Here is a 21,972-nt window from a genome sequence, read left to right on the forward strand (position 1 = left end):
AGAAAAGAAGTGGGTTGCAATCTTGTGCAGTATCATTATTTCGCGACATTTCACTTTCTCAACGCCGTCTCAACTAGCAGAAATGAAAGTGGGCGTGTCTCCTCGGTGTGTATTGTCCGCCTCGGTAGCACTTTTTTTCCACTTCCGGTCACCGTTGTGTACGGTCGTGGGTAACATGGGCTCCGAAGGAGCGGATTCAGCGGCCCATTCAAGCCGCGGTAACAGGTCTTTTGCTTCAGTCGACCAGGACTACCAAGTTATTCTGCCTCAACTTCCCTCAGGTCAGGTTGTGATGAATACCATCTTTCTTCATGCGGATTTGCGGATGCGGCCATACCGCGTAGAAGACTTTCGTGATGCCATGGAACAGCTTGGTGCGCTCCCCGACGTTATCGCTTTGGGGGCGTACCAGATGAACCACGTTTGGGCCGTGACATTCAAGAACGCTGAAGCCGCAAAGAAAATCTTGTCTAACGGAGACATACAAGTCAAGAATCGCCGATGCCTTGTGGTTAACCCAAACGACCAAGGATTACGACTGAAGTTGCACTGGCTTCTTTATGGCGTCAGCGATGACGAAGTGCGTACGGCCTTGGCACCGTATGGAAAGGTTACAGAAGTCACGAAGGAAAAATGGCGTGTGCGCGGCATTACGGACAGAGCATCTACAACCCGCCAAGTCTCCATGAAACTCAAATCCGGCGTCACTATCGATGACCTACCTCACCAGTTGCGAGTAGGAAATGAACTCGCTCTGGTTGTTGTGCCAAACCGAGCACCATTATGCCTCCGTTGCAACACCACCGGTCACATCCGACGTGACTGTCGAGTGCCTCGCTGTTCGCAGTGTAGGCGCTTCGGTCACACCGACGCGGAATGCGTGACCACGTACGCAAGCATCACCGGAAAAGCAAAGAAAGACGTGGAGACTGAGCTCATAATGGATGATGCCGACGCCGAGGAAGCCGCTAGTGACATGCGAAATCAGACAGACTCGAAGGAAGCAAACGAGGCCGTCCCTACCGACGCGTGGAAGGGTGTTTTTCCTGACAACACCACACCCCAGACAAGCGAAGTCTCTTTGACCCGGGAAACGCAGGAGAAGGACGAAGGCAAGGTAGTGGAAGCAGTGTTGGCTGTGGAAGCGCAAGCGGACGCGCAAGTCATGGAAGTTGAATCTGGGGCTTCTGGCAAGAGACCGCGCGACGAAGCAGGCAACGAAGTGGTCAAGCCAAGTGAAAGCAGCGGTGACGAACCGCCCACCAAAACAGTCATGAAGGCCGGACCTCAAACGAGCAGACGACCGAGCTTCAAACCGAAGCCCACCGTCCCTCCTGACCGCAAAATGGAGGGAACTATGCCCTCGTAACGAGGGACAACGCATAACCCAGCAACTCGCCCAGTTACGATTTCCAAGCACCCACCATGGTTTCAAGGCACCTAGCAGCTCAACCACAGTGCTGTAGACCCGCGAACTGCTTGCTGGACGCGACATTGCCCAGCGAAGCAACGATTCAACCGAATACCAGCGCTAAATATCGAGGTAATTTCCATGCGGTCCACCTGTTTTCGGTTTAACCATGGCACTTAACCTTACGAAGCCCCTTCGTCTAGGCACTTTAAACGTTCTTGGTTTGGCAAGCAGAAGACGCCAATACCAAGTAAGCCGGCTTTTCCAAGAAAATAATTTAGATATAGTGGCAGTGCAAGAAACAAAGGTGGAAGGCCAGGAACAGACGGATCGCATGGTGCAGCCATTTAGAGCGCAGTATAATGTGTGCGTGTGCCATGCGGTTGGAACTTCGGGAGGCTGCGCTCTCTTTATTCGTAACAGCGTTGGTATTGTAGAGGAACAAGTGACTATATGTGGAGCTGGCCGATTTGTTATACTTGGTTTTTGTTTTGCCGCCTTTAAGTGGTGCATAGTGTGTGTGTATGCTCCAAACGATGAATGTGCACGTAGAGCGTTTTTTGAACAGCTAGAAGAATACCTAAGTGCGAGCGATACGTAATTTTGATGGGAGATTTTAATTGTGTGTGCAGACCACAAGATCACGCAAAAAAAAACAGCAACGTAAAGATACAAGCGCGCAGTTTTTAAATGTACTTGTAAACGATTATGATTTGGAAGATGTCGGTAGTCTTTTATCGACGGGAAAAACTTCCGTTTATACACACTATCAAGGTGAAAGTCATGCGCGATTAGACCGAGCGTACGTTGCATTACAGCTTGTGCCACTGTGTCAGAGTTACGAAATTAAACACGTATCATTTTCTGATCATAGTCTAGTAATGTTTAACATAGGGGAAAAACGAAAAGAAACGAATTTTAACTGGGATCTTTGGAAATTTAATGCGAAACTGCTTGATGATGAATGCTTTGTGAATGATATAAAAGAAATTATTTGTTCCTCAACGACAGCGCAGACCAATGACTGCATTGAAAGCTGGGAAATTCTCAAAACAAACGTTAAAATGAAAGCGATAGAAACGACAACTGTATTGCGTCGCAAGGAAAAACAAGAAGAAAAAGAATTAATTAGCCAACTAGAATTCTTCATGTGTACAGAGTGTGAAAATGCTGGATCTTGCATAAAGCAGATAAAAGAAATAAAAAGTAAGCTCGAACTTATCGACCAAGAACGATATAAAGGAGCTAAGGTACGAGCGCGGGCGGAACGATTGTGGAATGGGGAAACGCCCACTAAACGGGCGTTAAGTGACGAAAAGAGATACGCTACAAAAAAAGAAACAGAAGTAATAATATATCAAAACGAGGAAACTTCGGAACCTACCATGATAGAACGAGCATTCTTAGCTCATTATCGCGAACTGCTTGGAAGCAAGAAAAAAACTAGAAGAAGGATTTGAGCGAGACTTCCTTAATCTCATGCCACGTTTAGAAGAAGACATTAAAGCAAACCTTGAATTTCCAATTACATTACGAGAGATTGAAGATGCCATCGATGGACTAGGTGCAGGAAAAGCTCCCGGGCCAGATGGCTTAGGAGCGGCCTTCTACAAGGCTTTCAAACATCAGCTTAGCCAATTACTGCATAGTGTTTTCGAGGAAATGTATGCAACACAGCGAACGCCCCCATCTTTCCGAACATCTCATATTGTGCTAATCCCTAAGTGCGAAGACCCGGTTAAACTGTTGTCAGTAAAATCATACAGGCCAATAAGCCTTACAAACTGCGACTACAAAAAAAAGTTGTCGCAGTTTCACCTGAAAGGCGAAGCATCAATTGCGATAGCAAATTTGTAGATAGCTATTCGGAGTAATGATATTAGCTTTATTAGCTGTATAAACTTGGACATGCAGCAGCACCGGCAACGCGCAGAAATGTTGTCGACGCCGTCGGCGTTTTGCCCGCGTTCGCTCAAAATGCCTGCGGCGTTGGTGACTGTTGCCGGAGCCTCTGATATAAATAGGCACTTGGTGCCGCAGCTAAACGTCGCCTCCCTTCCCTCCCTCTCCCCCCCCTCCCCCACGGCCTCTCGCGCGTCGGAAGAAGGCGCGTTTGCTCTACATATATGGTGATTGTAAAGGAGGAAAGAGACGCCTACTTCTGCAGCCCTTAAGGAAGGACGGCGCAGAACGCGTGTTTGTTCTCCGCCGTGCGTTCACTCCCCATGAAAGAGCGCGTCCCTCGCGCCCTTTCACTCGCACATACAGCGTTCGGCGGCGCGCGGCGACGATTTCATCTCCATTGACGTCATACGGAACCTCACGGCGACGGCGACGGCGACGCCGACGGCAGAAATCTGCTTTTGAGTGTCCATATAATTGCTATCGCAATAATATTTACAAACGTGCTAGCGAAAAGACTTCGAAGTTTCGTAACACAGCTAGTGGGACCACATCAAACATGTGGCATCAAGGGCCGAACAATTTCCACAAATACGCATGTAGCTCGGTGTGTGCTTGAGTGCTGCGATGCCCCCTCCTGTCGGGTTGCAGTGCTGCAACTGCACTTGGAGAAAGCGTTTGACAATGTATCCCATGAAGTACTCTTTTCATTATTAGAATACGTTAATGTCGGCAGAGTGATATTAAATGGAGTTAAAATGGCCTACTCATAGTGCAGCACGCGGATCATTATAAACAAAAAGTTAAGTGAACCAATCCAACTTCTCTCCAGTGTTCGGCAAGGATGTGCAATTTCATCGTTACTTTTTGATGTTTACTTGGAACCTTTCTGCTTGAGCCTAATTAATAGCCAAAAAGTTCGCGGTTTTATGCTTGAAGCGACAGAAGTCAAGGTACTCGCATACGCTGATGACATTGCTGTCTTTTGTCAGGATCAGGAAAGCATCAAAGAGGTGGTTAGGCTGACGGGTAACTTTTGTAAGGAAGCCGGATGCAAGATTAACTGGGAGAAGACCATAGGGTTTTGGCATGGCGAGTGGAGCGAAAAACCTGAATTATTCGCTGGCGTACAATGGACAGCAATGCCAACAACGTACTTAGGTGCCCCTCTACAATGTTATGACGATCCCGAACAATATTGGAAAGAAGAAACAGAACGGGTGAAAGATAAGATACTGGGATGGCAGGGTCGGAATCTGTCAATGTTTGCACGTGCGACTACTTGTAATCTTTTTTTAGTAGCCAAGTTATGGTATGTGATGCAAGTATTGTTCATGTCCCGGGCTAACCTACAAAAAATTCACAGTTTTTGCAGTGTTTATTTGGGGTGGGAGTTGGGAGAGAACTAGTCGCACTAACCTGTTTTTGTCTGTGAAGAAAGGTGGACTTGGTCTGTCGCACCTCTTTATCAGACAAATTGTGTCACGTTTTATATTTTTAAGGGATCAGTGTGACCCATTTTTGCGCACGGTTATACAAGTTCGCCTGCACAATGCACTACCAGAATTCATTGTTTGTACAAACAAGACCGCGTTACGCGGTGTAAGAGGTTAATGGCACGAAGTTGTTGTTGCTTTTCGTATACTTAAGGCGCGTTTTTCTTTTGAATATTTGAGTATAGTCAAAAGGAAAAACCTGTACAAAGATTTATTGGATGTTATGTCACCTGTTCCCTTGTACAGAAACATATACGATGTAATAGTTCAGCGGAAATCCGCTAGGTGGAGATAAGTAATTAAAGAGAAACTGAAACTTCCACCCAAATGTAGCAATTCGCTTCTATGGAAACCCCACCGGGTTCCTCGAAAGAAAACTTCGCAGTTGAAGAAAAATTCGTCCTGGTCCGGGACTCGAACCCGGGACCACCGCCTTTCCGGGGCAGCCGCTCTACCATCTGAGCTAACCAGGCGGCTAGCAGATGGCAGGGCGAAGTCGAATTTGTCGACAACTCGAAGCAAAGGCAAGTATATGATGTAATAGTTCAGCGGAAATCCGCTAGGTGGAGATAAGTAATTAAAGAGAAACTGAAACTTCCACCCAAATGTAGCAATTCGCTACTATGGAAACCCCACCGGGTTCCTCGAAAGAAAACTTCGCAGTTGAAGAAAAATTCGTCCTGGTCCGGGACTCGAACCCGGGACCACCGCCTTTCCGGGGCAGCCGCTCTACCATCTGAGCTAACCAGGCGGCTAGCAGATGGCAGGGCGAAGTCGAATTTGTCGACAACTCGAAGCAAAGGCAAGTATATGATGTAATAGTTCAGCGGAAATCCGCTAGGTGGAGATAAGTAATTAAAGAGAAACTGAAACTTCCACCCAAATGTAGCAATTCGCTACTATGGAAACCCCACCGGGTTCCTCGAAAGAAAACTTCGCAGTTGAAGAAAAATTCGTCCTGGTCCGGGACTCGAACCCGGGACCACCGCCTTTCCGGGGCAGCCGCTCTACCATCTGAGCTAACCAGGCGGCTAGCAGATGGCAGGGCGAAGTCGAATTTGTCGACAACTCGAAGCAAAGGCAAGTATATGATGTAATAGTTCAGCGGAAATCCGCTAGGTGGAGATAAGTAATTAAAGAGAAACTGAAACTTCCACCCAAATGTAGCAATTCGCTACTATGGAAACCCCACCGGGTTCCTCGAAAGAAAACTTCGCAGTTGAAGAAAAATTCGTCCTGGTCCGGGACTCGAACCCGGGACCACCGCCTTTCCGGGGCAGCCGCTCTACCATCTGAGCTAACCAGGCGGCTAGCAGATGGCAGGGCGAAGTCGAATTTGTCGACAACTCGAAGCAAAGGCAAGTATATGATGTAATAGTTCAGCGGAAATCCGCTAGGTGGAGATAAGTAATTAAAGAGAAACTGAAACTTCCACCCAAATGTAGCAATTCGCTACTATGGAAACCCCACCGGGTTCCTCGAAAGAAAACTTCGCAGTTGAAGAAAAATTCGTCCTGGTCCGGGACTCGAACCCGGGACCACCGCCTTTCCGGGGCAGCCGCTCTACCATCTGAGCTAACCAGGCGGCTAGCAGATGGCAGGGCGAAGTCGAATTTGTCGACAACTCGAAGCAAAGGCAAGTATATGATGTAATAGTTCAGCGGAAATCCGCTAGGTGGAGATAAGTAATTAAAGAGAAACTGAAACTTCCACCCAAATGTAGCAATTCGCTACTATGGAAACCCCACCGGGTTCCTCGAAAGAAAACTTCGCAGTTGAAGAAAAATTCGTCCTGGTCCGGGACTCGAACCCGGGACCACCGCCTTTCCGGGGCAGCCGCTCTACCATCTGAGCTAACCAGGCGGCTAGCAGATGGCAGGGCGAAGTCGAATTTGTCGACAACTCGAAGCAAAGGCAAGTATATGATGTAATAGTTCAGCGGAAATCCGCTAGGTGGAGATAAGTAATTAAAGAGAAACTGAAACTTCCACCCAAATGTAGCAATTCGCTACTATGGAAACCCCACCGGGTTCCTCGAAAGAAAACTTCGCAGTTGAAGAAAAATTCGTCCTGGTCCGGGACTCGAACCCGGGACCACCGCCTTTCCGGGGCAGCCGCTCTACCATCTGAGCTAACCAGGCGGCTAGCAGATGGCAGGGCGAAGTCGAATTTGTCGACAACTCGAAGCAAAGGCAAGTATATGATGTAATAGTTCAGCGGAAATCCGCTAGGTGGAGATAAGTAATTAAAGAGAAACTGAAACTTCCACCCAAATGTAGCAATTCGCTACTATGGAAACCCCACCGGGTTCCTCGAAAGAAAACTTCGCAGTTGAAGAAAAATTCGTCCTGGTCCGGGACTCGAACCCGGGACCACCGCCTTTCCGGGGCAGCCGCTCTACCATCTGAGCTAACCAGGCGGCTAGCAGATGGCAGGGCGAAGTCGAATTTGTCGACAACTCGAAGCAAAGGCAAGTATATGATGTAATAGTTCAGCGGAAATCCGCTAGGTGGAGATAAGTAATTAAAGAGAAACTGAAACTTCCACCCAAATGTAGCAATTCGCTACTATGGAAACCCCACCGGGTTCCTCGAAAGAAAACTTCGCAGTTGAAGAAAAATTCGTCCTGGTCCGGGACTCGAACCCGGGACCACCGCCTTTCCGGGGCAGCCGCTCTACCATCTGAGCTAACCAGGCGGCTAGCAGATGGCAGGGCGAAGTCGAATTTGTCGACAACTCGAAGCAAAGGCAAGTATATGATGTAATAGTTCAGCGGAAATCCGCTAGGTGGAGATAAGTAATTAAAGAGAAACTGAAACTTCCACCCAAATGTAGCAATTCGCTACTATGGAAACCCCACCGGGTTCCTCGAAAGAAAACTTCGCAGTTGAAGAAAAATTCGTCCTGGTCCGGGACTCGAACCCGGGACCACCGCCTTTCCGGGGCAGCCGCTCTACCATCTGAGCTAACCAGGCGGCTAGCAGATGGCAGGGCGAAGTCGAATTTGTCGACAACTCGAAGCAAAGGCAAGTATATGATGTAATAGTTCAGCGGAAATCCGCTAGGTGGAGATAAGTAATTAAAGAGAAACTGAAACTTCCACCCAAATGTAGCAATTCGCTACTATGGAAACCCCACCGGGTTCCTCGAAAGAAAACTTCGCAGTTGAAGAAAAATTCGTCCTGGTCCGGGACTCGAACCCGGGACCACCGCCTTTCCGGGGCAGCCGCTCTACCATCTGAGCTAACCAGGCGGCTAGCAGATGGCAGGGCGAAGTCGAATTTGTCGACAACTCGAAGCAAAGGCAAGTATATGATGTAATAGTTCAGCGGAAATCCGCTAGGTGGAGATAAGTAATTAAAGAGAAACTGAAAGTTTTCTTTCGAGGAACCCGGTGGGGTTTCCATAGTAGCGAATTGCTACATTTGGGTGGAAGTTTCAGTTTCTCTTTAATTACTTATCTCCACCTAGCGGATTTCCGCTGAACTATTACATCATATACTTGCATTTGCTTCGAGTTGTCGACAAATTCGACTTCGCCCTGCCATCTGCTAGCCGCCTGGTTAGCTCAGATGGTAGAGCGGCTGCCCCGGAAAGGCGGTGGTCCCGGGTTCGAGTCCCGGACCAGGACGAATTTTTCTTCAACTGCGAAGTTTTCTTTCGAGGAACCCGGTGGGGTTTCCATAGTAGCGAATTGCTACATTTGGGTGGAAGTTTCAGTTTCTCTTTAATTACTTATCTCCACCTAGCGGATTTCCGCTGAACTATTACATCATATACTTGCCTTTGCTTCGAGTTGTCGACAAATTCGACTTCGCCCTGCCATCTGCTAGCCGCCTGGTTAGCTCAGATGGTAGAGCGGCTGCCCCGGAAAGGCGGTGGTCCCGGGTTCGAGTCCCGGACCAGGACGAATTTTTCTTCAACTGCGAAGTTTTCTTTCGAGGAACCCGGTGGGGTTTCCATAGTAGCGAATTGCTACATTTGGGTGGAAGTTTCAGTTTCTCTTTAATTACTTATCTCCACCTAGCGGATTTCCGCTGAACTATTACATCATATACTTGCCTTTGCTTCGAGTTGTCGACAAATTCGACTTCGCCCTGCCATCTGCTAGCCGCCTGGTTAGCTCAGATGGTAGAGCGGCTGCCCCGGAAAGGCGGTGGTCCCGGGTTCGAGTCCCGGACCAGGACGAATTTTTCTTCAACTGCGAAGTTTTCTTTCGAGGAACCCGGTGGGGTTTCCATAGTAGCGAATTGCTACATTTGGGTGGAAGTTTCAGTTTCTCTTTAGAAACATATACGCTGGAGGTACTGGACAAGACGTTTTAAAACGAGTCAAAGGAATGCCGATAAAACCCCATGTAAAATCATTCTTCTTCAAGCTCCATACAAACACTTTACCGGTAAAAACGTGCCTACAAGACAAAGGAATCTTCGTACCGTGGACAGTCAACTGCATATTATGCAAAAAACCAGAAACTATGGAACATGTATTTATCGATTGCTGGGATCCAATATTTCATTGGGACATCCTTCAGCGAACTATTAAAAAGGAACTGCCGATTACGCCACATGGAATCCGATTTTTACCTGTTGAGAATGATGGAGACATTCCTTATGACATGATAATGGTTCTGAGCCTCCATAGTATATGGAAAACTAGAATGGCAGTAAGACATGCCGACGTTAACCCTCACACTGTAAGGGAAAATTTTATTGAACATGTAGTGTATATGAGAGAGATTTACCGTGCACAGCCACAGCCACCTGATTGGGTGCGACTGTTTGATGAGTTGATCGCTTTCAAAAAGTTTTGAAACCTTCTGTGTTGTTCACTTCTGTATCATGTAAACAGGCAATAAAGAAAAAAAAAATCCGCCTCGGTAGCGCAGTAGGCAGCGCGTCAGTCTCATAATCTGAAGGTCGTGAGTTCGATCCTCACCCGGGGCAAAGGCGGAGATGTATTTTTTGCTGCCTTTGGCAATAGTGCTACTCATTTTTCCGGCACTAGAAAACAAGCGGGTTGCAATCTTGTGCAGTATCATTATTTCGCGACGTTTCACTTTCTCAACGCCGTCTCAACTAGCAGAAATGAAAGTGGGCGTGTCTCCTCGGTGTGTATTGTCCGCCTCGGTAGCGCAGTAGGCAGCGCGTCAGTCTCATAATCTGAAGGTCGTGAGTTCGATCCTCACCAGGGGCAAAGGCGGAGATGTATTTTTTGCTGCCTTTAGCAATAGTGCTACTCATTTTTCCGGCACTAGAAAACAAGCGGGTTGCAATCTTGTGCAGTATCATTATTTCGCGACATTTCACTTTCTCAACGCCGTCTCAACTAGCAGAAATGTAAGTGGGCGTGTCTCCTCGGTGTGTATTGTCCGCCTCGGTAGCGCAGTAGGCAGCGCGTCAGTCTCATAATCTGAAGGTCGTGAGTTCGATCCTCACCCGGGGCAAAGGCGGAGATGTATTTTTTGCTGCCTTTAGCAATAGTGCTACTCATTTTTCCGGCACTAGAAAACAAGCGGGTTGCAATCTTGTGCAGTATCATTATTTCGCGACATTTCACTTTCTCAACGTCGTCTCAACTAGCAGAAATGAAAGTGGGCGTGTCTCCTCGGTGTGTATTGTCCGCCTCGGTAGCGCAGTAGGCAGCGCGTCAGTCTCATAATCTGAAGGTCGTGAGTTCGATCCTCACCTGGGGCAAAGGCGGAGATGTATTTTTTGCTGCCTTTAGCAATAGTGCTACTCATTTTTCAGGCACTAGAAAAGAAGTGTGTTGCAATCTTGTGCAGTATCATGATTTCGCGACATTTCACTTTCTCAACGCCGTCTCAACTAGCAGAAATGAAAGTGGGCGTGTCTCCTCGTGTGTATTGTCCGCCTCGGTAGCGCAGTAGGCAAGCGCGTCTGTCTCATAATCTGAAGGTCGTGAGTTCGATCCTCACCCGGGGCAAAGGCGGAGATGTATTTTTGCTGCCTTTAGCAATAGTGCTACTCATTTTTCAGGCACTAGAAAAGAAGTGTGTTGCAATCTTGTGCAGTATCATTATTTCGCGACATTTCACTTTCTCAACGCCGTCTCAACTAGCAGAAATGAAAGTGGGCGTGTCTCCTCGTGTGTATTGTCCGCCTCGGTAGCGCAGTATTTCTACTTCCGGCCACCGCAGTGAACGGACGTGTGATGACGGGCTCCTACGGAGCGGCTTCAGCGGCCATGCCTGGCCGCGGTAACAGGGCTACCGAAGAGGAAAGTTCATACCCGGTTGTTTTGCCAGGACTGCCTACAGGGCGTTTCGTTGTAAATACTGTTTTTTTGCACGCCGATATCAGGGCCCGCCCGTATCGGGTCGAGGATTTCCGGGACACGTTAGCTCAGCATGAACTGCTCGCCGATGTTATCGCCCTGGGGGCGTATCGGATGAGCCACGTCTGGGCCGTTACTATTAAGGATTCTGAAGCGGTAACGAAGATTGTCAGCGTCGGTGAGGTACTTGTGAAAGGAAACCGCTGCCTGGTGATTGATCCCGCGAACCAGGACGTGCGACTCAAGCTTCACTGGCTGCTACACAACGTGCCGGACGAAGACGTACGAGCCGCCTTTGCGTCATACGGGAAAGTCACCGAAGTTTCCCGGGAGCGTTGGCGTGTGCGGGGCATGTCAGAGAAGGGCTCCACAACGAGGCTCGTCACACTTAAGCTGAAAGCTGGCGTGAAGCTCGACGACTTGCCGCACCAGCTGAACGTTAGCGGTGAGTTGGCGCTCGACGTCGTTCCAGGTAGGCCTCCGTTATGCCTTCGCTGTCGTAATACGGGCCACATCCGTAAAGATTGTCGGGTCCCACGTTGCGGAGCCTGCCGACGGTTCGGCCACGAAGAGGGCCAATGTGCCCGCACTTATGCGAGCATCGCTGGCCCCGGTACAAGTGAAGACTCGTCTGAGCTGCTAATGGACGAGGCGGATGCGGAGGATGCAGCCCGTGAAACTGGGCAACCAGCGACGCGGGATAGGCCTACGTTGACGCCACTGACGAAGCAGAGTGCGACGACGTCCAATGCAGTAGCGGCGGCCGTGCAAGTGCAACGTGAGGTTCAGCCGGAATACGACGGCACGCTAGAGGATAAGACGACAGCTGCGGACAAAACTCCCGACAACGTGGAGCCTAGGAACCCCGAGACCATGGATTTCAGCCAGGAGGCTGCCGCTCTGACAGCTGGGAAGCACTCCCGCGAGGAGTTAGTCGGTGAAAAGCAAGAGCCGGGTGGTGGCAGTGACGAGCCGCCACCGAAAACCCCAGGAATTCGGCGCTCTACCCTAAAACCGCGGCCCAATTAACTTAGCGGCCGAGACACGGCAGGCGGACAAACCGCCTCCGTAGTCTTGCAGTGTATTCCTGTGCGTGTGTGAGTGGGTGCATGTGGTTTTCTTTCCCGGTTGTGGCGGCAAGTGTATCCACTAGACGGTGTGCACTGCTTTGGAACTGCCGGCAAAGGAATGCCTGCCGTTTTTCCCGACGCCTCCACACGGACTCGAGGAATGGCGACGCCGTACAGTGCTCCCTGTGGAATCAAGTATGGTGTGCAATGTATGTCACCGGCCTTTTTTCCTAGCGCATGGCGACGAAACTTGACGTAGCATTACGCGTAGCGACTCTCAATGTCAGGGGCCTTGGCGCTCGAAGGCGTCAATGTCAAGTTAATCGTCTTCTCGCTGACAACGATCTGGACATTGTAGCCGTCCAAGAGACGAAGATCGACAGCGAGGAATCTGCTGAGCGTATGGTGTCCACATTTCGTGCACACTTCAATGTCTGCGTTTGCCATTCTGTTGGCACATCGGGTGGGTGCGTCCTGTTTCTCCGCAATAGTTTAGGAATCATCGTGGAGTCAATTTTTTCTTGTCCGAGTGGTCGCCTTCTCGTAGCAGACTTTTTGTTTTCGAAGTTATGTTGGCGCATTATATGCGTGTATTCACCAAATGTAGACTCCGAACGCCGCGTTTTTTTTAACCGTCTAGAGTCCTACATCGTTTGTGACAAACTGCTTTTGCTTGTGGGCGATTTCAACTGTGTGTGTGCCGCAGTCGATAGAGTGAAGTGTACGCCTGTGCGTGATAGGAGCGCACAATTGTTAAACGGTCTGGTTCATGACAATGGCTTAGAGGATATTGGCAGCACATTCACCTACGGGAACAGACCGCAATACACGCACTTTCAACGAGATAGCCATGCCAGACTGGATAGGATTTACGCATCCGTTGAGCTTGTACCCCTTTGCACAGATTACAAAGTTGAACCTGTGGCTTTTAGCGATCATTGCCTGGTGATCGCAAGTTTTGGTGCGAAAGAAAGGAGTACGCGCTTCAACTGGAATCTCTGGAAATTAAACGCTAAACTCTTGGGGACGAGGGATTTGTAAAGGACATTGAAGATGAAATGCAGAAGCTGCTCGAGGAGCGGTCCAGTATCTTTGCGGTTCAGTGGGAAGACTTCAAGGAGTGGCTAAAAAGTAAAGCCATAGAAAAGAGCTGCTTCAACTGACACAAAGAAAAGCAAGAGGAAAAAGCAGCGCGCGAGCAACTGCAGTTCTTAATAAGCATGGAGAGTACCGAGCCTGGAAAATATGCGAAAAATATAAGGGATGTGAAAAGCCAGCTTGAAAGATTAGACAGTGATAGGTACAAATCAGCAGTTATACGCGCAAGAGCACAGAAACTGTGGGCCGGTGAAACACCAACGAAGCGAGCTTTAACAGATGAAAAACGATACGCTTGCCAGAAACAAATCAGGCAGATAAGAAACGGTGATGAAATTTCAAACGATGCTAATGTAATCCAGCAGGTATTTAAAGTGTACTTCAGCGACCTTCTTGGCCATGCGAGAGAGATGGGTGATGCTTTCTGTTCTGATTTTTTGTCTCTCCTGCCAAGACTTGAGGACGATGTAAAGGAGCGTCTTGAGATGCCCATATCGGAAAACGAAATTGAAGCTGCAATAGAAGACCTACAGAATGGTAAAGCTCCAGGACCTGATGGGCTTGGTGCCGAGTTTTACAGAACATTTAAGCCCATAGTCGCTCAGTTACTATTACGAGTCTTGACTGAGGCGTATGAACGAAAGCAAGTACCACTGTCATTCACCACGTCGCACATAGTGTTGATCCCAAAATCAGATGACCCAGAGAAGCGTTTGTTGGTGGGGTCCTATCGCCCGATCAGCCTCACCAACGTTGATTACAAAATATACATGAAGGTCCTAGCGAAGAGATTACAGGGCGTGATAACGAAATTGGTTGGACCGCATCAGACTTGCGGAATCAAGCGACGTAGCATTGCCACAAATGTACATGTCTCACGTACAGTATTGGAATGCTGTGATGCGCTGGGGGATCGAATTGCAATGATGCAACTAGATCTGGCAAAAGCCTTTGATCGCGTCTCACATGATGTTATTTTTTGCATACTAGAGCACGCTAACGTAGGACGGGTGATCATAGAAGGCGTCAGAATGGCGTATGCAAACTGCACTACGCGCATCATTGTAAATGGGGACTTCTCCGACAAGCTGGTAGTGCGTGCATCAGTAAGGCAGGGATGCCCATTGTCGCCCCTTCTGTTTGCGGCATACCTAGAACCACTCTGTTTGGCTGTAATCAAGAGTGAACGCATCTCAGGCTTTCGTTTACAGTCAGCACATGTCAAAATCCTCGCTTATGCGGATGACATTGCAGTATTCTGTTCAAACAGAGACAGTATTACTGAAGTGATCAGCGTGGTTGATGAATTTTGCAAGCAAACGGGCTGCCTGATAAACTGGGATAAGAGCTCTGGTTTTTGGCATGGTGACTGGGAAACGATGCCCGATCTTTTCGCGCGACTGCGATGGTCTTGTCTGACAACGCAGTATCTCGGTGTCCCCCTTCAGTATTATCGGGATCCAAGTGAATGTTGGAATGAGCAAGTGTCAAGGGCGAGGGAGAAAGCAGATGCATGGCAGGGTAGGCCGTTATCAATGTTTTCGCGCGCCTCCGTCTGCAACCTTTTCCTTGTATCCAAAATATGGTACATTATGAATGTTTTGTGTGCAACGCGGGCCAGTATTCAAAAGATACACCGTGTTTTTGCAGTTTTTATTTGGGCGTCTAACTGGGAGAGAACCAGTCGTACCAACTTGTTTGTTTCTGTTAAGGAGGGAGGGCTTGGCCTTGTGCACTTATTTCTGCGTCAAGTTGTGTCGCGTTTTATATTCCTCCGAGATCAAAGGGATACTTTTCTGAGGACTGCTATCCAAGTAAGGCTGCAGAGACATCTCCCAGAAATCCTTGTGTCATCGTGTGAGAGTATGTATGGGGCTATCAGTGGGTATATGCGAGAGGTTGTACTTTCTTTCCGGCTATTGCATGTGCGTTTTTCCATGGAGTATTTGAGCAATGTTTCGAGACGAAATCTGTATAAGAATCTTGTGGACACAATGTTGCCGATTCCTATTTATCGTTTACCTCACCGTGGAGGCCCAGGGTAAGATGTTCTGAAGCGAGTTAAGAGAATGCCGGTTAACCCATCCGTGAAATCCTTTTTTCACTCTAACACACTTCCTGTGAAGACGTGGCTGCATGAAAAGGGGATTTTCGTCCCATGGACGATTAACTGCCTGTTATGCAAAAAGCCTGAGACAGTAGAACATGTGTTCCTTGACTGCTGGGACCCAATTTTTCATTAGGATGTCCTCCAGCGAACCGTCAAAAAAGATTTTCCCCTGGACCCATATGGCATCAGGTTCTTGCCCATCGCAAATGAAGCAGAAGTACCATTTGACCTAATCATGCTTTTGGGCCTCCACAGTCTGTGGAAGACGCGAATGCAAGTGCGACATGCAGATGTTAACGTCCGTTCGACGCGCGAAAACTTTATTGAAAGTGTTGTGGCCCTTAGGGAAGTGTATCGGGCGCAAGCTGAACCGCCCGAATGGATTTCTGTACTCGATGACTTGGCTGTAATGAAAAGATTTTAATCCCTCCTACGTCAGCCAAAGTAGGCTGATGTTTTTATCATTTGTATTCTGTTGTTTTGCTTGTCACAATCGGCAATAAAGAAAAAAAAAGCCTCGGTAGCGCAGTAGGCAGCGCGTCAGTCTCATAATCTGAAGGTCGTGAGTTCGATCCTCACCTGGGGCAAAGGCGGAGATGTATTTTTTGCTGCCTTTAGCAATAGTGCTACTCATTTTTCAGGCACTAGAAAAGAAGTGTGTTGCAATCTTGTGCAGTATCATTATTTCGCGACATTTCACTTTCTCAACGCCGTCTTAACTAGCAGAAATGAAAGTGGGCGTGTCTCCTCGTGTGTTTATTCCGCCTGGGTAGCGCAGTAGGCAGCGCGTCTGTCTCATAATCTGAAGGTCGTGAGTTCGATCCTCACCTGGGGCAAAGGCGGAGATGTATTTTTTGCTGCCTTTAGCAATAGTGCTACTCATTTTTCAGGCACTAGAAAACAAGCGGGTTGCAATCTTGTGCAGTACCATTATTTCGCGACATTTCACTTTCTCAACGCCGTCTCAACTAGCAGAAATGAAAGTGGGCGTGTCTCCTCGTGTGTATTGTCCGCATCGGTAGCGCAGTAGGCAGCGCGTCTGTCTCATAATCTGAAGGTCGTGAGTTTGATCCTCACCTGGGGCAAAGGCGGAGATGTATTTTTTGCTGCCTTTAGCAATAGTGCTACTCATTTTTCAGGCACTAGAAAACAAGCGGGTTGCAATCTTGTGCAGTATCATTATTTCGCGACATTTCACTTTCTCAACGCCGTCTCAACTAGCAGAAATGAAAGTGGGCGTGTCTCCTCGTGTGTATTGTCCGCATCGGTAGCGCAGTAGGCAGCGCGTCTGTCTCATAATCTGAAGGTCGTGAGTTTGATCCTCACCTGGGGCAAAGGCGGAGATGTATTTTTTGCTGCCTTTAGCAATAGTGCTACTCATTTTTCAGGCACTAGAAAAGAAGTGTGTTGCAATCTTGTGCAGTATCATTATTTCGCGACATTTCACTTTCTCAACGCCGTCTCAACTAGCAGAAATGAAAGTGGGCGTGTCTCCTGAGGTAGTATTGTCCGCCTCGGTAGCGCAGTAGGCAGCGCGTCAGTCTCATAATCTGAAGGTCGTGAGTTCGATCCTCACCCGGGGCAAAGGCGGAGATGTATTTTTTGCTGCCTTTAGCAATCGTGCTACTCATTTTTCCGGCACTAGAAAACAAGCGGGCTGCAATCTTGTGCAGTATCATTATTTCGCGACATTTCACTTTCTCAACGCCGTCTCAACTAGCAGAAATGAAAGTGGGCGTGTCTCCTCGGTGTGTATTGTCCGCCTCGGTAGCGCATTCTGCTTCCGGCTTCCGAGCTTAACGGATCGCGGTATCATGGGCTCCACTGGAGCGGCTAATGCGGCAGTCAGCCGCGGCAACAGGCTTTTGACTGAGGATGATAAGGGCTACCAGATTATTTTGCCACGACTACCAACAGGACGCATCGTATTAAATACGGTTTTTTTGCACGGCGACGCTCGTGTTCGCCCGTTCCGTGTAGAAGATTTTCGGGACGCGCTTCAAGCTGTTGGTATGCTCTCGGGCGTCGTCGCCCTTGGAGCGTACCAAATCAACCATGTGTGGGCGGTGACGATGAACACAGCCGAAGCTTCCAAATAGCTGGCGGCGCTGAAGGAGCTGCAGGTCAAGGGGCGTCGCTGCCTGGTGATCGACCCGAAGGAACAACAGGTGAAGCTGCGTCTCCACTGGCTTCTGCACGGTGTTGAAGACGAGGACGTGAAGACGGCGTTGGCCTCCTCTGGCCAAGTGACCGAAGTGACCTGCGAGCGCTGGCGAGTGGATGGCGTCTCTGACAAGGGCTAAACGACCCGAGCAGTGCTACTGCAGCTGAAGTCTGGGATGAAGGTCGACGACTTGCCCCATCAGATACGCGTCGCCGGCGAACTCGCGCTTGTGGTCGCCCCAGGTCGCCCTATGCAGTGTCTGCGCTGTCGGGGTTCTGGCCACGTACGACGAGAATGTAAGGTTCCCCGTTGCTCCAGGTGCAGGCTTTTCGGCCACGCCGACGCGGACTGTGTACGCTCTTACGCAGTAGCCGCGGGTTCGGCAGAGAGCGAGCCTTTGACATCAGAGCACATGATGGACGTCATCGAGGCGGAGGACGTGGCCAAGGGAGCCGGAAGCGGCAACGCGGCGGCAGAAACGAGCGAGACGACCACCCCGACGAAAGGAGGATGGCATGATGTCCCTACCCCCACGGAGCCAGCAGCAACTCTCGGGAGCGTGACGGAGACCCCGGCAGAGAACGAGAGCCCCCAGCAGGATACTGACGCTACTCTGGCAGCAGAAGATAGCACGACCCCCACCAACGCCCGCATCGAAGGCGTCTCGGCATCGGTCAAGAGTCGACGGAAAGGCCGGCGGTGACTCTGAGGCTCCGCCCGCTAAGACGTTGTCCGGAAGGCGTTCGACCATCAAGCCTAAGCCGAACCTGGAGGCCGACCGTAGGCCAGCCGCGAAGCCGACCCCAGACGAAGTCGACCGACGGCCACCGGATGGCCACGGAGGCGTCTAGCGGACTGCTAGACGTTAAGGTGAGCACCATGCTCCGGGCCTTCTCCCCCCCCCCTTCTTGTATTAGTAATGGCTTCCAACCCGTCGCTTAGCCTCGGCACGCTAAACGTTCGAGGTCTGGCCGCCAAAAGGAAACAGTCAGGTGTACCGAATACTAGTGGACCAGGACCTCGACGTTTCAGCCGTGCAAGAAACCACGGTAGACGGCGAGAAGCAGACCGGGAGCATGGTGCAAAGGTTCACCTATACGTACTATACGGTAGTGAGCCACGCCGTAGGGACGTCGGCTGGATGTGTATTGTTCGTGAAGAAGCTCCCAGGGCTTGTTATGGAAGGTTACTTTTCATGCACCTCTGGCCGTCTTATCGTTTGTGACTTCAGCTATTGCGATGTACACTGGCGCGTGTTGTGTGTTTATGCACCTAATACAGTGGAAGAAAGGGCAAATTTCTTTCTTAACCTACAGCATCACCTCTCGGTGCACAAAATGATGGCCTTAGTTGGTGACTTCAATTGCGTATTGAGTGCCCAGGATAGGTCTACGCGACGCACAGTTCATGACAAGAGCAGTGATACCCTGGCACAGATTCTACGCGAATACGAATTGGAGGACATCGCTGAGTGTTTTCGGGGGGACCGAGACGTGAGGTATACTCATTTGCAGGGCAGAAGTCACGCGCGATTGGACCGTATTTATTTGTCAGATGACTTAGTCGAAAAATTCCAGTATTATGCAGTGACTGCAGTATCCTTTTCTGACCACTGCCTGGTAAAATGCAGGGTTGGCCACAAGAAAGAAGGAAGCAAATTTGTGTGGGAACTGTGGAAAATGAATGCGGAGCTGCTACGGGATGACACTTTTAACGAAAAGGTAGTGGCTGCTCTGAACACTTTTGGAAATGACAGTTCCATCAAGTTAGGCGAGGAATGGGAGTTGCTGAAGCAAACTATTAAAATGAAGGCAATCGAAAGGGGTAGCGTACTGCAATATGAAAAGAAGGCAAGAGAAAACGCTTTAAAATCAATGCTGGATAAATTTGCGAAGCTCGAATGCACGCAACCGGGCGCTTATAAAGAAGATATGCGTGCCGTTAAGAAGAAACTTGAGGCGTTTGACGAAGAGCGCTACCGGGGTGCACTGGTGCGCGCGAGAGCAGAAAGGCTGGCATGCGGCGAAATGCCTACGAAAAGAGCGCTGGGATTAGAAAAAAAGCACTCCAGACGCAAGCATATTGAGGCCATCGAACGCGACGGGGTTGAAGTAACCAATAACCATAACATAGGGTGTGCTTTCTTTGAACATTTTCAAAAGCTTTTCGCATTCAGGCCCGTCAATATGCAAGGATTCAAACGCCTATTTTGGAGCGAATACCGCAATCGTCGAGCGAAGTAAAAGATACGTTAGAACAACCAATAACAGAAAACGAAGTGATGAAAGCTATCGAAGACCTGAACCCTGGCAAGTCACCAGGACCAGACGGTCTTTGTGCAGTTTGGTACAAAACTTTCAAGGACCACCTAGCTCCTAGTCTAACCGCAGTTTTCAATGAAGCATATGAACTGAAAATGCTTCCACCATCCTTTGGCCAGTACCATACAGTACTAATTCCGAAAACAGAAGAGACCGAAAAGCTCAGGCAACTTTCCTCTTACAGACCCATAGCGCTGACTAACTGCGACTACAAAATATTGATGAAGGTACTGGCACGTCGGGTTCAGTCAGTTATCAAGGATATAGTCGGCCCGCACCAGACGTGCGGCATCCGCGGAAGAACGATTTTGACCAACATTCATAAGATAAAGTGCGTGCTAGAGTGTTGTGACGCCATGTACGATGCAGTGGCGATCCTCGTGTTCTTTTAACTTTTGCCCCCATCACGAAGCTGACTAAACTATGATCCGTGAACGATAGTGGTGTGACATTATAACTGTTACAAAGGGGGATCAAATCTAGTGAAACATACACTCGGTCCAGCCTTGATCGGCTGTTTCCTTGAATGTGCGTGTACTGCGGAATCGTACCGTCAGTGAAAATTTGACCCACATCTTCTAAGTTGTGGTCGTCAATTAGTGACCTCAAAAAGAGAGCACTTTTGTCACGAACATGTTCCCCTCTGATTCGATCTTCCGCAGAACACACACAATTAAAATCACCAAGAAATGTGATGTAGCGGTCACACTTTAGATACTGCTCTATATACTCAAAATACAACAGTCGGTCATTCACAATGTTCGGCGCATTAACGCATATGAGCCGCCACGACGCTCCAGAAAAAGAAAAATCGACAATGAGCATGCGGCCAGTTTGACATACAGTTACACGTTCTTCAATAATGCCAGCACTCTTCCGTATAAGCAGCGCGCACCCGCCTGATGTACCATTAGCATGGCATACGCACACATTGTAATGCGCCGTGAAAGGCGTCACCATGCGATCGGTCTGCTCTTGAGTTTCGACCTTAGTTTCTTGTAAAGCGACAACATCGAGTTCCTTCTCCATACACAAGCGACTGAGTTGATACTGTCTCCTTCGCGCTCCGAGGCCACGAACATTTAAAGTGGCCACTCTGAATGCTGTCTCTAATTTCACCGCCATTAGTCTGTATAAGCAAGCCGATCGCAAGGTGCCGCTGGAAAACAAACCATCTCAACACTTTGTAAAAAACTTTCCAAAAACAAATGCTCAACGAAAAGCCGCTCTAACCACACGCGTACCTTTACGGTGTACGCGTAGGCTAATTCTGAAGTGGCACCCATCTCTTGACGTCGCTAGTCCGGGCGCCCCAGTAGGCGCCAGGTCTTAGGTAGGCGGTTCTGCCGCCGTCCGTCTGTCCGGCGGGATGTTCGGTTTCGGGCGAATGGACGCCCGACGACTCGCCTGGGTTTTCTGCGGCGGTTCGTCTTGGGTCTCGTTGTCCAAGTCCTCCTCCTGGGTGCTCGTTACGTCCCTTGCTCTCTTCGTAGCCGCACAGTTGGCACTCGGGTCTGCGACGTCCATCATTGCAGTTGGTGGCCCATGCTCTGCTGTACTCGCCCCGGGAGTGGCGAGTTCTATGGCCGTTTCTTCTTTGCCTTTTTCGTCACTTGTCTGCACTGCAGTTTTCTGATCAGTAACCACAGTTGCCACCTTCGAGGTTATGGAAGCCTGCTCAGTGGGCCTGGCAATTGTGTTGGCCGGCAGCGATTGCGCGCGGAAAGACTCGTCCAAGTCAGCTTCATCAATTAACAGATCGGCCACGTCCTCCCGAAGCGCCGGTCCCGTTACGGACGCGTAGGTCTTAACACACTCCGTCTCGTCATGGCCGCAGCGACGGCAAACTGCACATCTCGGGACGAGACAGTCACGTCGAACATGACCGGTGTTTCGGCATTTCAGGCACAGTGGTGCTCTGCCTGGTACAACAACTAAGGCCTGCTCACCAGCGACACGAAGTTGATGAGGCAGGTCTTCCACGGTCATACCCGTCTTCAAAATCAACGACACCGAACGCGTTGACGATGCTTTATCTTGCACTCCGTGGACACGCCATTTCTCCCGGAAGACGTCCGTGACCTTCCCGAACGGTGAAAGTGC

General features: G+C 49.3%; 8 non-coding genes across 8 annotated transcripts; all 8 read left to right on the forward strand.

Annotated features, from left to right (window-relative positions):
* The first annotated feature begins 9,682 nt into the window (after window positions 1-9,682).
* Window positions 9,683-9,755, forward strand: Trnam-cau (transfer RNA methionine (anticodon CAU)). Its single transcript has one exon. It is a non-coding gene; the product is annotated as a tRNA-Met (tRNA).
* Window positions 9,756-9,932: 177 nt separating this feature from the next.
* On the forward strand, window positions 9,933-10,005 carry Trnam-cau (transfer RNA methionine (anticodon CAU)). The gene has a single exon. It is a non-coding gene; the product is annotated as a tRNA-Met (tRNA).
* A 177-nt stretch (window positions 10,006-10,182) lies between these two features.
* Trnam-cau (transfer RNA methionine (anticodon CAU)) lies at window positions 10,183-10,255 on the forward strand. Its single transcript has one exon. It is a non-coding gene; the product is annotated as a tRNA-Met (tRNA).
* Window positions 10,256-10,432: 177 nt separating this feature from the next.
* Window positions 10,433-10,505, forward strand: Trnam-cau (transfer RNA methionine (anticodon CAU)). The gene has a single exon. It is a non-coding gene; the product is annotated as a tRNA-Met (tRNA).
* Window positions 10,506-10,681: 176 nt separating this feature from the next.
* Trnam-cau (transfer RNA methionine (anticodon CAU)) lies at window positions 10,682-10,755 on the forward strand. Its single transcript has one exon. It is a non-coding gene; the product is annotated as a tRNA-Met (tRNA).
* A 5,143-nt stretch (window positions 10,756-15,898) lies between these two features.
* On the forward strand, window positions 15,899-15,971 carry Trnam-cau (transfer RNA methionine (anticodon CAU)). The gene has a single exon. It is a non-coding gene; the product is annotated as a tRNA-Met (tRNA).
* A 176-nt stretch (window positions 15,972-16,147) lies between these two features.
* Window positions 16,148-16,220, forward strand: Trnam-cau (transfer RNA methionine (anticodon CAU)). The gene has a single exon. It is a non-coding gene; the product is annotated as a tRNA-Met (tRNA).
* A 675-nt stretch (window positions 16,221-16,895) lies between these two features.
* Trnam-cau (transfer RNA methionine (anticodon CAU)) lies at window positions 16,896-16,968 on the forward strand. Its single transcript has one exon. It is a non-coding gene; the product is annotated as a tRNA-Met (tRNA).
* The last annotated feature ends 5,004 nt before the right edge of the window (window positions 16,969-21,972 follow it).

This window comes from Dermacentor silvarum, chromosome 3, assembly GCF_013339745.2.
Source record: "Dermacentor silvarum isolate Dsil-2018 chromosome 3, BIME_Dsil_1.4, whole genome shotgun sequence".
Taxonomy (NCBI): Eukaryota; Metazoa; Arthropoda; class Arachnida; order Ixodida; family Ixodidae; genus Dermacentor; species Dermacentor silvarum.